Below are 17704 nucleotides of genomic sequence, written 5' to 3'. Positions count from 1 at the left end.
GAACCCATAACCTTTGGGTTGCCAGGCAGGCACTTTACCCACCTGGCTAGCCCGATCGGCAGTAATTTTGTGTTCAAAAATTTTTTTATATGTAAAAAGTTAGCTAACTTGTTTTTTTTTTTTTTTATATTGTAAGTGACATAAAGTGATTGTATTTTCTAAATCATGAGATCAAGGAAACAGAAAGTTTTATGTTTAAAGATTGGGTTTTTAAAAAAAACAAAAAGAATGAACTTACAAATACTTCTTTATCTGATTTGAAAATGGAACACAATACACTGTATTGAATGAACATATATTTTGGGACTATAATGTTAAAATGTCAAAATGATGTTTTCACTATGCAGTTAAATTTACTTGGTATCAAATTAATTGTTCCTACATTTCTTACCATATCCTTCAACTACAAATTGCAGCGCCTGGAGACTAGGCAACTGTGAAGTGATCTGATTGAGGTGTATAAGACTTTAAATGGTCTGAGCAAGCTCCAGTGCCAATGGTTCTTCCTCTTGCTCAGATTCTACACCCAAGGGGGCATAAATTCAAATTGAGGAAAGACAGTTGTAGAATAGATATGCAGAAATTTGTCTTTAGCCAGCGGGTGGTTGATTGCTGGAACAAACTTCCATCTGATATTGTAGAAGTTGATAGCTTAAATAAATTTAAGGAAAACTGGACAAACTTTTGGAGTGAATGGATGGATGAAATGGGAAGGTTTTTTTTTTTTTTTTCACTGATGCTGTATAAGCTTGCTTTCTTGCTTCATATGCTTCTGCTAATGCTAACTCTTTATTTTGAACTTCTTTCTCAAATACGAAAATAGTTTTGCCTGTTTTATCTTTAAAAAACTGTATGTTATGAAAGAATACAGCATCAAAAATCATTATCATGATAAACATAAAATGAAATTTAATTGTCTCGCTAGCAAATAAAAGTAAAATTTGCAACTTAAAATCTTCTTTGAGGGATAAACAAGACATCTTCAAGAAACAATGCATTTGAATCAGGAGTGCCTGCTGATTATGTAATCGCTGAAATTATTTAAAAAACAGGAAAGCCTTTTAATTAGGGTTACCATCTTCTGCACTCATAAAAAGAGGACATTTACATGTTTTGGGGAGAATAAAAGAGGACAAAAAGTTCATCTTGGATTAAAAAAGAGGACAGAAAAGAGGACAAATATATTATGCAAATAATAAAATAAAGACAATGTAAACCACATTTACTGATATTTAGGATTAGTACATTCATATTGGTCTTGAGAAATTATTTCTTTCAATAGCTCTGGATTGCCTCTCAAATATGTGTAAAAATCAACGCATGACATATGTTTGAAATTGTACTGCAAAAACAAAATACCTTTTACAGAATTGATATTTAATCTATTCCTTTCTTTCGTCCACTCACTTTGCATTAGAGAGAGAATACTCTCTCTACATTTGCATTGTGAGGAGGAATTGCAAAGAAAAACTGGGCAATTTTCAACAATTCTGAATGGAATTCAATATTTTTTGAATTACTAAAATATTTGGCCCACTTTTCATGTATAAGCATGTTTTTAAAGTATTTATTATTCATTTGACCCTCAAAAAATTTCTTCAAATTGTTAAATTGGTCAAAACACTTAACATCATCAATTGTTACCCCTTTGTCAATCAAGTAGGAAATAGAACATTCTACATCGTTCCATCTTCGTACTGCATCCATTTTCATCCACATAAAACAGGAAATGGATTCCATATGGTGAAACCACTTATCTAAATATTCCATGCAATTTCTATACAGATTTTTTGTATCACTAGAAAAATTTTCACATTCAAGTACAAGTCCTTCATCATGTTTTTTGTATAGCATTTCCTTTACTCTTAATGGCATGAGGACAAAGAATACAGCATCAAAAATCATTATCATGATAAACATAAAATGAAATTTAATTGTCTCGCTAGCAAATAAAAGTAAAATTTGCAACTTAAAATCTTCTTTGAGGGATAAACAAGACATCTTCAAGAAACAATGCATTTGAATCAGGAGTGCCTGCTGATTATGTAATCGCTGAAATTATTTAAAAAACAGGAAAGCCTTTTAATTAGGGTTACCATCTTCTGCACTCATAAAAAGAGGACATTTACATGTTTTGGGGAGAATAAAAGAGGACAAAAAGTTCATCTTGGATTAAAAAAGAGGACAGAAAAGAGGACAAATATATTATGCAAATAATAAAATAAAGACAATGTAAACCACATTTACTGATATTTAGGATTAGTACATTCATATTGGTCTTGAGAAATTATTTCTTTCAATAGCTCTGGATTGCCTCTCAAATATGTGTAAAAATCAACGCATGACATATGTTTGAAATTGTACTGCAAAAACAAAATACCTTTTACAGAATTGATATTTAATCTATTCCTTTCTTTCGTCCACTCACTTTGCATTAGAGAGAGAATACTCTCTCTACATTTGCATTGTGAGGAGGAATTGCAAAGAAAAACTGGGCAATTTTCAACAATTCTGAATGGAATTCAATATTTTTTGAATTACTAAAATATTTGGCCCACTTTTCATGTATAAGCATGTTTTTAAAGTATTTATTATTCATTTGACCCTCAAAAAATTTCTTCAAATTGTTAAATTGGTCAAAACACTTAACATCATCAATTGTTACCCCTTTGTCAATCAAGTAGGAAATAGAACATTCTACATCGTTCCATCTTCGTACTGCATCCATTTTCATCCACATAAAACAGGAAATGGATTCCATATGGTGAAACCACTTATCTAAATATTCCATGCAATTTCTATACAGATTTTTTGTATCACTAGAAAAATTTTCACATTCAAGTACAAGTCCTTCATCATGTTTTTTGTATAGCATTTCCTTTACTCTTAATGGCATGAAGTTGTGATCCATCCGTTTTGAGATAATTTATTTCACTGAGACTAAGACATCTAGCACTTCTGCAGCTGATTTACTTTCCCTTTCAATTCATTGTATGTGTATATATGGAATACACTCATAAGTGATTGCATGAACCAAAGATGAATCTCACTAAATCCATTTTCAAAGAATCTTTTAATCACAATGGGAGGTTTTTCTTGGGACAGAAAATAAGCCTGTAAAGCTGGAAACATATCTAGCTCAGGATATGTTTAGTTGAGGATCCTGCTCAGGTGGCTAACAAACTAAATGTGTATTTTGCATCTACATTCACACATGAGGAGTTATTCAGGAAGGGGAATGCCAGAGGTGAAGTAAACTCTGGCAGTGAGCTAGATGATTTTGTAATAACTGAGAGGAAAGTGGATGAGAAATTGTTGAGGATAAACATAAAAAAGGCACCTGCGATGGATGGGATCTATCCAGTTATATTAAAGGAAACAGCAAAGGAAGTAAGCAAACACTTAGCCATAATTATGAGAGCTTCTTTGGACTCAGGGGAGATACCCATAGACTGGAGATGTGCAAATGTGACCCCAATTCACAAAGGAGGATCAAAGGCTGACATAAGTAATTATAGACCTGTGAGTTTAACTTTTGTTCCAGGAAAATTAATGGCGGCACTGGTTAAAGAAGCACTGCAGGATCATCTATACAAGTCTTAAGTTATAGCTCAGACACAGCATGGTTTTATTAAGGGAAAGTCTTGCCTGACCAATTTTATTGGATACTATGATGCAATTACAAAATAACTGGATGCAGGGAATAACTTTGATATTATATATTTGGATCTTAGAAAGGCTTTTGATACCGTTGCACATGGAAGACTGCTGCACAAATTGGAACAGTGTGGCATTGGAGGCAAATTGCTGCTATGGATAAAGGGATGGTTGAGGGGGAGAAGACAGAGAGTGGTAATCAATGGACACTGCTCATCGTGTACTAATGTTATTACTGGAGTTCCTCAGGGTTCAGTGTTGGGTCCAATGTTGTTTTCTGTATTTATAAATGATATTGATGATGGTATATCAAGCTTAATGTCCAAGTTTGCAGACAATACAAAGGTTGGCAGGGTAGTTAAGGATACTACTGACGCTATGCTGCTGCAACAGGATCTGGAAAGGTTGAGCAGATGGGCTGATAGGTGGCAAATGAAGTTTAACATTGACAAATGTAAAGTACTACATATGGGAACCAGTAACCCCAGAGCAACGTATCAACTCGGTGGTACTACACTGACAGTGGTAGAGAATGAAAAGGACCTGGGGATAATTGTGTGGGCAGATATGAAGTTCTCTGAGCAGTGCAGATGGGCTGCAAGAGTAGCTCATGATGTCTTGTCAATGATATACAGGAATATTTTAGCAGGGAAAAGGAGGTGATTATTTGCTTGTATAAGGCAATGGTCAGGCCACACCTTGAGTACGGTATACAGGTCTGGAGGTCTCGTTTCGAGAAGGATGTAGAGCTGCTGGAACGAGAACAGAGAAGGGCAACAAGATTAGTGAATGGAACAAAGGGCTGCTGTTATGAAGAAAGGCTTAAGTTTTGCAAATACAGTGTCTGGAGACTAGGCATCGGCGAGGTGATCTGATAGAGGTGTATAAAGCCTTGAATGGTTTGAGTATGCTCAATGTGGATGGGATTCTTCCTCTTGCTCAGAATAATCACCTGAGAGGGCATAAATTCAAATTGAGGAAAGACAGATGTAGGATAGATGTGCGGAAATTTGCCTTTAGCCAGCGGGTAGTTGGTTGGTGGAACAGACTTCCATCCCTTGTTGTGGAAGCTGATAGCCTAAATAAATTTAAGGCTTATCTGGACAGGTATTTCGAAAGAATGGAGGGGTGAAATGGGAGTGGCTTTTCTTTTTTTCTTTGTTTTGGCTGATGCTGCATAAGCTTGCTTTCTTGCATCATATGCCTCTACTAATGCTAATGCTAATTAGTAATAGTACCAGCAGTGGCAAATGATGCAAGAAAGCAAGCTTGTACAGCATCAGCTAAAAAAAAACAAAAACTTGCCATTTCACATATCTATTCCCTCCAACAGATTGTCTAATTCTTCCTTGAATTTGTTCAAAGTATCCACTTCCACATCATCATCATCATCATCAGATGGAAGTGCCTTCCACTGCTGATTAAAGGCAAACTTCTGCACATCTTTTCTGTAACCGTCCTTCCTCAATTTAAATTTGTCACCTTGTGTGGCGGTCTGAGCAAGAGGAAGAATTCCATCATTATTGAGTTTGCTCAATATATTCAAAGCCTCAATATATTTAAACACCTCAATCAGGTCACCTACATTTGCCTAGTCTCCAGATATTGCAATTTGCAGAATAGAATTGAAGCCTTTCTGGGTAAGAGCAGTCCTTTGTTCCTTTCACCAATCTCATTGCCCTTCTCTTTACCCACTTCAGCAGCTTTACATCTTTCCTAAAATGAGGGCTGCTGACCTGTATACATACTCAAGATGTGGCCTGACCAGTGCCTTGTACAATGAAATAATTGCCTCCTTATCCCTGCTATCAAAATTCCTGTATATCTTTGACAAAACAATATTAAATATTAAGTATATTATTAAGTTTCAGATAGAGATATCTGGGTTTTTAACCCCGAGTTTTCCTCTTGGAAAATAGAACAAGAAAATGACCTTACAGTACAAAATTTATATACCCCTATACCAATTCCACATAGCCTGAGTTGCCTTGGTAATAATCTAAGCCAACTTAACCCACTTTTTCATAAGTGAACCTTCATTTATTCCTGTGAGAATTTGTCTTTATTAACATCTAAGTGATTAAAAATGAGTATTTTTTGTGCATCATTTATTTAAGGATGTTGAGAAATTTATTAAAAAATAATTAATTCTTTTTATTTTTTTTCAGGCTCTGAAAATAGACAGCAATAATAAGCAAGCAGATTTCAGTTTTATTTTTGATGAAGTGAAAAGACTAAAGGAAACATCTGCATCTGAAGTTCTGCAAGAATCTTATTCTCAATTAGTACAACTATATCAGTCAATTGAAGATATATTGTCAAAGAAACAAAAGGCACTACAGAAGCTCTTAGACTTTTCTGCCTGGCACAGAGACATTACTGAACAGTTAAAGCTTTTATTACAGCAAGTTGAGGGTAAAAAACCCACACATGAATATTTAACAACTGCTAAATTGGAACTGACAAAATTACAGAAAGAAGTTGAGAAAAAAACTACAGAGGTATCTGAACTTGATGAACTTGCTAGTCGAGCAGGACAAACACTAAGGGACAGAAATTTATCTTTACCTATCACAATTGCTGGTCAATTATGGGAAATTAAACAATTATTAGATAAAGTGTTGTCCGTTATCAATAAGAGAGAAGAAAATTTGGACCAAATAAGTAGTCAGTGGAAAGATTTTAATCAGACATTTGACACTACAAATCAGTGGCTTAAGTCCATTGAAAAGCGATTACACGAATTGAAACCAATTCCTGGAACTCTGGAAGGCCTTAATGGCATGCTTCAAGCAATTCAGGTCAGTAGGCTTTGTGTCTGTTTATTAATTATTAATTTTTGATATTCAATAAAATGTAGATTTGTTGTTTCTCATTAATTTAATGAAAGATGTATGTCGGATCCACCACAATTTATGGTGGATCATACACCATGCCTTTGAGGCATTAAACATTTGTAGTTGTGGTAAAGCAGGGCATGATGTTTTTTTTTAATTATCTATAGCCCTAAGATGTATGTCTGTGTTTAGAGGGCAATTTCATATGAATATGATTTATTTTTTATATTTTGTTATTTTGTCTTATTGCTGTGCATTGTTAAAAAACTGGATTCACAATAAAGATTTATTTATTTATTTATTTAATTGATATCCAAAGATATCTTACAAATATGATAGATCATATGAAAGAAACATATATCTTAATTTTGTATACATAATTTTATTAATATCTTATAGGAAATGGCATAATAAATTGAATTAATTAATATAATTATTTTATCATCATTGTGAAAAAAGTAATTTATGATTATACATAATCAAATGCTCATCTCTTGTGAAAACTTTTACACAGCCTTTAAGTTATTTATAAATATTTATAATTATAATGAAATTAACTTCAATTGATAATCTAACTTGTGTATTCGAAAAGTTTAATCTAAAATTCACTAAACTTGAAGATATTTCAAAAGTCGGTAAAGCTTTAACTTTAATTTTAGACAAATAATTTTAATAATTATTTTCTGTCACATAAAACATTTGATTTTCTTAGCTTCTTTCTAGTGTTGTAATATTTACCCATGTTGGTGCTAAATCCACTTCATTTGTTTTGAAGTAATTCATGTAACTGCTAATTTGAAATAAATTTGAAATGAAATTTATTGTCTTAAAAAATTGGATTTATATTTTTTCAGTAATAACATTAAATACTGGTGATTATATTTACTGAGTGTAGTGTTAGTGGATTTCAAAGAGACACTTCCTAAACTGGGGCTTGTGACCTTAACCTCACAAGTCGCTGCCTGTCTGTGTTTTCTGCCAATAGTCTACTTGACACAGGTTAAATTTAGCTTTCTTTAATGAAACTAAACTGTGTTGCATTGCAAGCTTTGTAAATTTAGGTTAATGATACCAACACAGAGATTTAAGATACAAGATAGGTGGCACTGTTTATTATTATTTTATATAAATAGGAAAGAACTTTCATATCCTTTTTGTGAACAGATTGTTTTTCTCTATTAGTAAAATTTTAGAAGGGGTCTATTGTGTACATTTACTGTAGTTTTTTGGTCCCTATAAATGCTTCATTGCACAAGTGCAAGTAGTAACAGAATGGGAAGTGCTCAAGGTATATTAATTATTAGTGTATATTATCTCAATTAATTTGTAATTTAAGTAATATTCTTTTAAAATGCTGTATAGGATAACATTAATAATGTTTTTCTTTCCAATTTTGTTACATTGTTTTAAATAGATATAGTTGCAAACTTTTTGCAATATGATGTTGTCTCAAATAGTTTATGGGATTAATAATAATAATTTTCTAAGTGTACATTTATAAAATCTTTGATACCTTTGATTTAGCTAGTGTTTAAAAAGTGTAAATGTGACGTTAATTTGATGAGATGAAATCTTAATAAAAACATTTCAAAAATTAATTTTTATGTTGTTTTATTGTTAACTGGCAGAATATTTCTCTTTTAAAAAATTTTCTTCTCAGTATAATAAAGCAACAAATTGGTGTACACTGATATAATTTGTATAAGTTGGCTATAAGAAGTAGATTAAAGTGATCAGTATTACATATCTCAATAAAATATTATCTAAATCTTTAAAAAAAATGTTTTTTATCATATTTATTAGTATTGTCATAACATACATAATATTATTATTTTATACTATAGCAGATGTAGTTTATCATACAGCAGCCACCTTATTCTCTAACCTAAACTCATCAACAGGATGACAATTTTTGTGAGGCAGGAGTTATGCTGGCCATTATTAATGAAGTGAACAAACTTTTAATGTGCTTCTTTTTTAAAAATTATGTAAACAGCCAAGGTCATTATTTTGAAACAGTGAATGTGCAATTTTCTCTAAGTATTAGTTATATTTGTCTAAAAAAAGTTTTATCCTGGAACATTTTTATCCTATCTTATATATCATTTGGAAAAAAACGTTCCTTACGTTAGAACATTACATTACATGCATCACATGTACAGTGATAAAATACTGTACTCTATTCATATCTATAAATATGAATGAAAAAAAAAAAAAAAAAAAACACATTTTGATATAGATAAAATCAGTTTAATTATAATAATTTACAGCAGTAATTATAGTAACCTTTCAGTAGTTAACATATTATAAGATGAGCACATTTATTTGGAGTTAAATGTAAGTTATGTAGTTTAACTCATAAATGCTTTGTGAATTATACAATAGTCAGCAACTTAAAAGGGATTTTTAAGTTGAAGAGTGGTTATATGGGCACTGCTATTCTTGGACTAATGTTATCAGTGGAGTTTCCCAGGGTTCAATGTTGGGCCCATTGTTGTTTTCGATATTTATTAATGATGTTGATAAAGATATATTGGGCTCAACGTTAAAGTTTGTAGATGATACGAAGGGTAGCAGGGTGGTTATTGACAGTTATGACAGTATGCTACTCCAACAAGATTTAGAAAAATTAGGTAGACAGGCTAAGAAATGGAAGTTGAAGTTTAACATTGACAAATGTAAGGTACTGCATATGGATAGCAGTAATTGCAGACTAACTTATCAACTGTGTGGAACTACACTCAGGTAGTAGAAAAATAAAAAGACCTGGGGGTAAATATGCAGTCAGATATGAAATTCTCTGAGTAGTGTAGACATTCTGCCAGGACAGCTCATGGAGTTTTGTCAATGTTATACAGAAACTTTGCTAGTAGCAATAAGGAGGTGATTAATCCTTTATACAAGGCCATGGTTAGGTTGGTCCCTAGAGTATTGTATATAGGAATGGAGGACTCACTTTAGGAAGGATGTAAAACTGCTGGAATGAGTGCAGAGAAGGGCAACCGGATTGGTTGCCCTTGAAGGGAATAAAAGGATGCTCTTGTCTAGAAAGGCTTTGTTTCTGCAAATCGCAGCATCTGGAGACTAGGCACCTGTGAGATGATCTGATTAAGGTGTTTAAGGCTTTGAATGGATTGAGCAAGCTCCGCTGATAGGATATTTCCTCTTGCTCAGACTGTGCACATGAAAGGGAATAAATTCAAATTGAGAGAGGATGGTTGCAGAATAGATGTCCAAAAGTTTGCCTTTGCTTAGTGAGTAGTGTTGATTGCTGGAACAAACTTCCTTCTGTTGTTGTGGATAGCTTAAATAAATTCAAGGAACATCTAGGCAGCTTATTGGAGGGTATGAACAGGTGACGTGGGGAGGGTTTTTTGGTGGGTGGAATGCTTTATAAACTTTCTTTCTTGCATCATTTGTCACTACTGAGTAGATTAAGCTAATACTGAGTAGAGATTAAGCTAGTCCTGCCATGCCTATAATGGTTAACCCTCTGCCAAATGTTTTCACCCTAGCTACTTTGTATTCTTTCTTAAATGGCGCCTCCGTAGCCAGGTGGGAAGGAGCAGCAGTGCATAGCACACGCTTCTTGATTAGACTGGGTTTCGAGCCCGTCACTACCAAATACAGAGGATGCGGAAAGGTCAGGGAATGACTACCGCATATCCTGGAGCAATATGGCCTTAGTTGCTAATGCTCCTAAAAACCAAATAACAAATAACAATTCTTTCTTAATAAACAGTCAATAAAATACCCTCCTTGCAAAATAACATTCTCATACTGGTTCAAGCTTTCTGTTTCGCTAAGTCTCATTCTGGACTTCCCAGCCTCATGTTAATTAGTTATGCACTTTTAGTCTCTACTTATTGTTAAATACAGTTGCCTTTTCACAGCCAACTCATTTTCAAGTTAGGATAAACAAGATAAACAAATAAAATTAATAAAAATGTTATATTTTTATTAATTTTATTCTGTCATTAATCACCATGCGAAACTTTGTATCATCTGCAAATTTAGATATTAAGTAAAAGTTTTTTTGATGTTACCTTCGTCAATATCATTAATAAATACAGAAAACAACAATGGGCCAGCAGCAAATCCTAGGAGACTCCAATAATAACATTAGTCAACAAAGAGAAGCGCCCATTTATAACAACTCTCTGTCTTCTTCTACTCAACCATCCCTTTATCCAAATTAGTGATGGATAAAGCTGCTCTAATTTGTGCAGCAGTCTTTTATGTGCACAGTATCGAAAGCTTTCCTGAAATCATAGTATATGATATTAGAATTATTTTTTACATCCAGTTCCTTTGTGACTGCATCATAGTATGCAGTTGGTTAGACAAGATTTCCCCCCTAACAACCCCATGCTCTGACTGAAGTAAGTATAATTGCACTCCTGTCTAGATGGTCCTACATTACTTCTTTAATCAGTGACTCCATTATTTTCCCTGCAACAGAAGTTAAAATAAAAAGTCTGTAATTACTTGTGACTCATTTGAACCTCCCTTTGTGAATTAGGAATACATTTGCACATCTTCACTCTACAGGGACTTCCCCTGAATACAAAAATATTTTCATGATTATGGCTAAGGGTTTGTTTACCTCCTTTACTGCCTCCCTTAATATAATGGAATATATCCCATCCACCCCTGGTGCCTTTTTTATGTTTAACTTCACTTTCTCTTCCACTTTACTCTCAGTTATTAAAAATTTATTAGAGTTATTTATCTCCCTGTTAGAGTTTGATTAACTTGTGGCATCCACTTCTCCAAAGAATTCCTGATGCGTGAATGTAGATGTTGAATATTTATTCAGTTTGTCAGGAACCTGAGCAGTATCATCAACAGTAGAATTATCTACAACAAGTGGGCCAACGTAATCCCATTTCTTCTAGATTTTACATAAGTAAAGTATCACATCTGAAATGGAAATGCTAAGCTCAGTTGAGTAGCATATTTTTATAATCAGTTCACTGTGCAGTTTTGGTTTTCATTCGACAAAAACTACACTGTGCAGTTTTGTTTTTTATTTTTTTATTTATTATTTTATTTGTTTCATCACAATGGGCTTATTCTATATCTGAAATGCTAGTTCTATGTGGTAAATAATTATTGGGTTTAACTACTAATTCATCAGAAAACATGGAAAAATATTTTTTAGTTTAAATGTTAAGTATGCGATACTGTTATATTATATGTAAAATGTTTTCTAGTTATAAGTTCTAATACATTTGTGTCAAGGTTTTTATAAAACAATAAAATAAAATGTTAAAATGTTGTTAACCTATGTTCCTGAGCTTACTTTTGCTTTGTGCACCTTTTTACTGGTGTTTTTTCTTCTGCTCAGAAATTTTCTCTTATCCAACCAGTTTCTGAAAAGGGTGACAAATCCATCCAGTCAAATCCAATTATTGTCACATTGCACTTGCTTCTACTCTCTATAGCACTTGCTTCTACTACAGCTGACCGGGCTAGCCAGGTGGGTAAAGTGCCTGCCTTTGGCAACCAAAAGGTAAAGTGTAAAGTGTAAAGTGTGTTTAGGGTCAAACGGCACCAGGGGTTTCCCCCAACTCCGCGTTGCTTTCATTGTGGGTGAACCAGTTCGCTGGGAAATGCCAGAGATTTAAAAGTGTATGGATATTGTGTATGTGTAGTGTCATGTACCGTTGTTCATCTGGTCGTTTAGCCGCTGGACCCCTACTGAGGTCCAACGTTGCCCCACTTTTGCCCCGTGGAGTTCAGACCAGGAAACACCAGTAGACTAAGATTTACTCTGGCAGGTCCTGCCGCTTAATTTCCTGAGATGTCGGCGGCTAGGACCTAAAAAAAAAAAAAAAAAAAAAAAAAAAAAAGAGAAAATAAAAAAAATAAAAGATAATAATATATATGTATATTTGGTAAATTCGATGAGGAATAATGCTAAATTTTGAAAGGCCGAATGTATGGGCGAAAAACGTAATTTGGAGATGATTAAATCAATTCAGAAGTGTAGGGCATTCGCTTGCGTATATGTGGGTTGAGCGGGTGGGGAGACTGAAGCCTGGGGAGAGAAAAGACAGAAGTATGGAGTCGAGAGAGGAGGCAACCCCAAGTCACAGTGGGTCATACCCATGCCCCATCAGAAGGGAAAGTGGGAATGGCAAGGAGGGGAGAAGACAGTAAGACCGTCTCCCCCCCATCGGGGATAGGGATATTAAAGATGAAGGAGGCTAGGGTGCCCTCTTCAAGTCGCCAAATGGCGTTTGGCAGCTGTGCTGCGTTAAGTCTCTTTTCTTCAGTGTCTAGTCGATTTCAGTCCAGTCGCTCATGGGGTAAGCCCCATCCTTGTGTTTTTCACTTTCTTGTCTCAGGGTTTTTCTCTGTAGTAACTCCATTGGATGGTATTTTATGGTCGTGGTCTTTCGTCAGACACGATTTATGGTAATTAGCAGTTTTCTCCTCTCGAAGAGGTCCTGCGTATATTGAAAAAGTGCTCTGTATTCCTCTTCTGTGTCAATGAAGTGGGATTCCAGTCCTTTTGGAAGGTAGTGTATCTTTGTGATCAGGATGCCTCTGAGATCTTCATATTCTGGGCAGTCGTAGACCAAGTGATTCCAGTTCTCAACTTCCTCACACGTGCAGTTGGGGGTCCTCAACAAGGCCGAACCCGAGCAGCTTCTCCTTAAAGGGGCCATGACCAGTAAGGAGCGAAGTCAAGTGCTTCCCCGGAAAGTACCAGGCCGGTTGCTTGGGGTATATTTTGCTGAGGTCGGGGAGGAATTTTCTTGTAATTTCTCCTTTTGTTGTATCGGTCCATCTTTGTTGCCACTCCCGAAGTAGGTAGGCCTGCAATTGGACTTTTTCTGTTTTAGTACTACTCGCTGGGTCAATTATGAAATCCTGGAAGGTGGCAGCAACCCCCCTGGCGTGCAGGAAGAGCAAGCCAGCTTTTAGTCTCCAAATCGAGGGGGAGCGCTCCAGCAAGCACCTGCAACGCCGGTGTGCTTACTGTTCTGCATGCTCGTGTGGTTGTTAATAAAATGGTCCTTTGTATCATATCCAGAGTTCTCCTATTGACTGCAAGCGTTGTTTTGCTGTACTACACTGCAGCAGCATAAGTTATCACAGGGATGAAGGTTGCCTGATAATACAACATTAGTGCTGTTTTTTTTAATCCCCAGTCTTTTCTCGTAACCCTCGCCACCATTGCCGAGTAACGTCTTATCTTCGTCCTTATATATTGTAGGTGAGGTTGGAAGGATAAGTTTTTGTCTAGGATTACTCCTAGATATTTCATTTGGTTGGCAAGTTTAATGGTCACACCTTCTATTTTAATTTGGGGTGGGCGCCGTATTTGCAGGGTTCCTTTTAGTAGAATAGATGTGGTTTTTGTCGGTGAAATTTTTAACTGGTTTCTTGTAGCCCAGTTTTGTATTTTCTGAAGAGCTTGGTTTGCGGTGGTTTCCAGTTGGGCTCTTGAGTCAGCCTCAATGGTAAGAATAAGGTCGTCCGCAAAGGCCTGGGCCCCAATCAGCCCCAGGTCCAGGTTCAGGAGCTCGTCGAGGACCATGTTCCAAAGGAGTGGCCCCAAGACAGACCCCTGCGGGCAGCCCCTGTGTACAGATCTTGTGACTTTTTGGTAGTTGGCATTTATTTCTACTTTCCTGCAAGATAGGTAGTCCTCCATTACCTTGTATAGATTGATAGGGACTGCAGCCACCCTTAGTCTGCCCAGGGCGCTCAGCCACCATAGTGAGTCGAACGCCCCGGCAAAATCAATTGAAATGACTAATAGGTATTTTTTTCTGCATTCCTGTGCCTTCCGAAGCAAGTTTCCAAGTGCATCCACTGTGGAGGAACCCGGCTTAAATCCGAACTGATTTCTAGCCGCCAGGTTTGTCCTCTCATAGTGGTTTTTGATTTGCTTGTGCAGCAGTCTCTCATATAGTTTGCTGACCACTGAGAGCAGTGCGATAGGTCTATATGACTCTGGGCAGTCCGGTTTTTTGTTAGGATTTTTAAGTAACAACTTGGTGTTTGCTGTTTTCCATGCTGTGGGGAATTTGCCTGTTTCCAGGCACCTGTTGTAGAGAGTAAGTAGTAAGTGCGGTGCAAATTCTGCAGTTTTCTTCAAGATCTCTGGTTCAATCATGTCCAGTCCTGGGCATTTGCGATTTCTGATCTTGGTGGCAGCCTCACTGAGCTCCTCTAGTGTGAAGGGGGGTTCGATTGCCGAAGTGGTATAGTTTGCGTTGTCCTTGCAAATTTTGTGTTGTTCTTGCATGGTTAATATTGCTGGTTCCTTAAAAATTTTATCCAGTATGTTGCCCATTGACTGCTCCCAGGTGGTTGTTAGGTTTCCCTCCGGTGTCCTGGTAGTACTAATGACCTCGCCCCTGGGGAGCTTATTGGTTATCACCTTGTAGACTAAGCCCCAGGAGTCGGTGTTTCCAGAAGTAGACACTAGGCGCTCCCAGGAACGCTTCTTACTTTTTTTATGGTGTCTGTGTAACAGTTTTTGGTCCTTGAGGTTGTCACAGACATTCTCTCAGATATGCCAGACAAGCTGTACTTGCTACCTGGGAGTCTAAAACGCTGATGGAACTGATATTCGGGTGACACTCAAGTCAAGTGGACCCAATTTCGGCGAAGTCCGGACGGTCTGTGACAGCCAAATCCTCTGCTTGCACCTTCACGATGGTGGGACTGTTAGTAATCCTGGGTATAACCTCCATGCACAAGCACATGGTGGGTGACCACCCAGGTGTGAACCAACGTAAGCAGGGGTCGAGGTGTGGCGCTCACACCACATGGAGGAATGCCGCCCCTCTATGTTACCAGGCAGTACTAGGTGGTAGATGACTCTCATCAACCGGTGAAATACCACCACTTTGCTTATTGGAGGCTTGAAGTGGTGGAACCCATGTTTAGTCTCTAGAGCTAAGTTCCGGTCAACCCTTCCCTATCTCTTCCATCATGCAGATTGATTGATGACTTTTGAGGTTATGATGAACGTCGTGGCGAGATCCAATATTCCTTACATTTCGAGGGTACAGCTCTAAAACGGTTTTCGCAGGCCGGCCGCTAGTTAGTACACTGGACCGAACCTATTGGTAACTCTCTAGGAGGCTTCCGGATCAGCTAGTGTATAATCTTGCTACCTCTACTCTGCCAGATAGTGACTGGAGGGAGTCTGAGTAGTGTGTATGCGGGGAGCATTGTCGAGGCCACGTTATGTCAAGGATCTGGGTATATTCTTACCACATGTATGCCATATCCAAAAATTTCATTACTTCATACAGCATGTCCCACCCACTTTTTCTTACTATTCAATACACCATGAATTGTCAAACTAATAGAACAAGCTTATCTGCGAAAAGATCTAAACCTCCCAAGGACTTCCTAATTCATTTCACAAATATACGTGGTCTCAATTCTAATCTCAACGATGTCCATTTCCACTTGCAGTCTGCCAAACCACATGTACTTTTTCTGAATCTCAGTTATCGGTTGATTCAACTACTGCTCATCTCAGATGCCCAAATTATTCGCTGTATGATTTCTTTCGCCTCAAGGGTGGTACTTGTGCATATGTCCGTTCTGATATTCCCTGTCAGAGACTTGGCAATTTGGAATCTCCTCTCTTTGATCTTCTCTGGCTTAAAATCTCTCTACCTCATTGTGTTAAATTCATCTGTTGTCTCTACCGTTCTCCCAACTCCACTAATCACTTGGAGCTCTTTGACTTCCTCTCGTTGCAACTTGACTTTCTCCAGTCCAACTTTCCTAACAGTGAGGTAATTTTCCTTGGTGATTTTAATGTTCACAACTCCAGCTGGCTTCTGTTTTCTAGTCACACCGACCCAGCAGGTCGAGATGCTGAGGCTTTTGCAATTACTAATGACCTAGCACAGATTGTTCATTTACCTACAAGAATACCGGACAATCTGAATCATACAGCCAATACGCTTGATCTTTTTCTCACAAACAACCCTTCTAAGTACACGGTCGAAGTGAGAGGTCCTTTAGGCACTTCAGATCACAACTTGGTGATTGTCTCTTCTCCAATGGAACCTTTATCTCATGGCTTTTCCCAACCTCGTGTTGTTTGGCATTACAAGAATGCCAAATGGGATGACCTGCGAGACTTCTTTTCTTCTTTTCCTTGGTCGGATTACTGTTTCAAAACTCCTGATGTCAAAGTTTGCTCAGATCGTGTCAGTGAAATTATTCTTGCAAGAATGGAATCCTTTATCCCACACTCCACTTTAAAATCTCGTCCTTTATCTAAACCTTGGTTTTCCAATAAATGTTCTAAGGCTGTTCAAGAGAAGAATGTTGCACTGACGGAATCCAGTATGGATTCCGTCAGTATCGATCCACGGGTGATATCCTGGCTTATGTTACCCATTTATGGACTACTTCAATGGAAAGGTTCGGTGAAACACAAGTAGTTGCTCTTGACATCTCAAAGGCTTTTGATCGTGTTTGGCATAAAGGTCTTCTAAACAAGCTTCCATCTTATGGTTTGCCAACTGTTTTTAGTAATTGGTTATCCAGTTTTCTCTCTGATCGCTCACTGAGGGTGATGGTAGATGGCTCTCTGTCTGCTGACTTCTCCACTAATGCCGATGTCCCCCAAGGTTCAGTTCTTTCCCCCACTCTTTTCCTCTCGTATATTAATGACCTTCTTTCATTGACTGGAAATCCTATGCATAGTTTTGCCGATGATAGCACATTGCATTCCACTTTCCATGAGAAACCTTGTCCTGCTCAATCAGTTTCAAGTTCTCGAAAATCTGCTACCAATTCCTTAAATGCCGATCTTCAGGTAATTCTCCAGTGGGGCAAAGACAACTTAGTTAATTTCAACCCTTCTAAAACTCAGTCTTGTCTTATATCTCGCAAAAAGGATTCTTCTGCTCCTATGCTTATCTTTAGTGACACTCCAATTTCTAGGCAAAAGGATATATCTCTTTTGGGGATTATCCTGACTTCTAATCTCTCTTGGCACAAGCACATTACAAATATTGCTTCCTCTGCATCTAAAAAACTTGGTTTTCTCTTTCGCTCTCGGCGTTACTTTTCTTCCAAACAGCTGCTCACTCTGTATAAATCGCAAATCTGCCCTTGCTTGAAATATTGTTCCCACATCTGGGGTGGTGCCCCCAAAACCTCTCTCAGGCTTCTTGATTCCATTCAGAAGAGGGCAGTTAGGTTAATTAATG

The sequence above is a fragment of the Mastigoproctus giganteus genome, chromosome 6 (assembly GCF_048544385.1).
Source record: "Mastigoproctus giganteus isolate SK-2022 chromosome 6, ASM4854438v1, whole genome shotgun sequence".
Classification (NCBI taxonomy): Eukaryota; Metazoa; Arthropoda; class Arachnida; order Uropygi; family Thelyphonidae; genus Mastigoproctus; species Mastigoproctus giganteus.
This window is presented reverse-complemented; position numbering follows the sequence as displayed.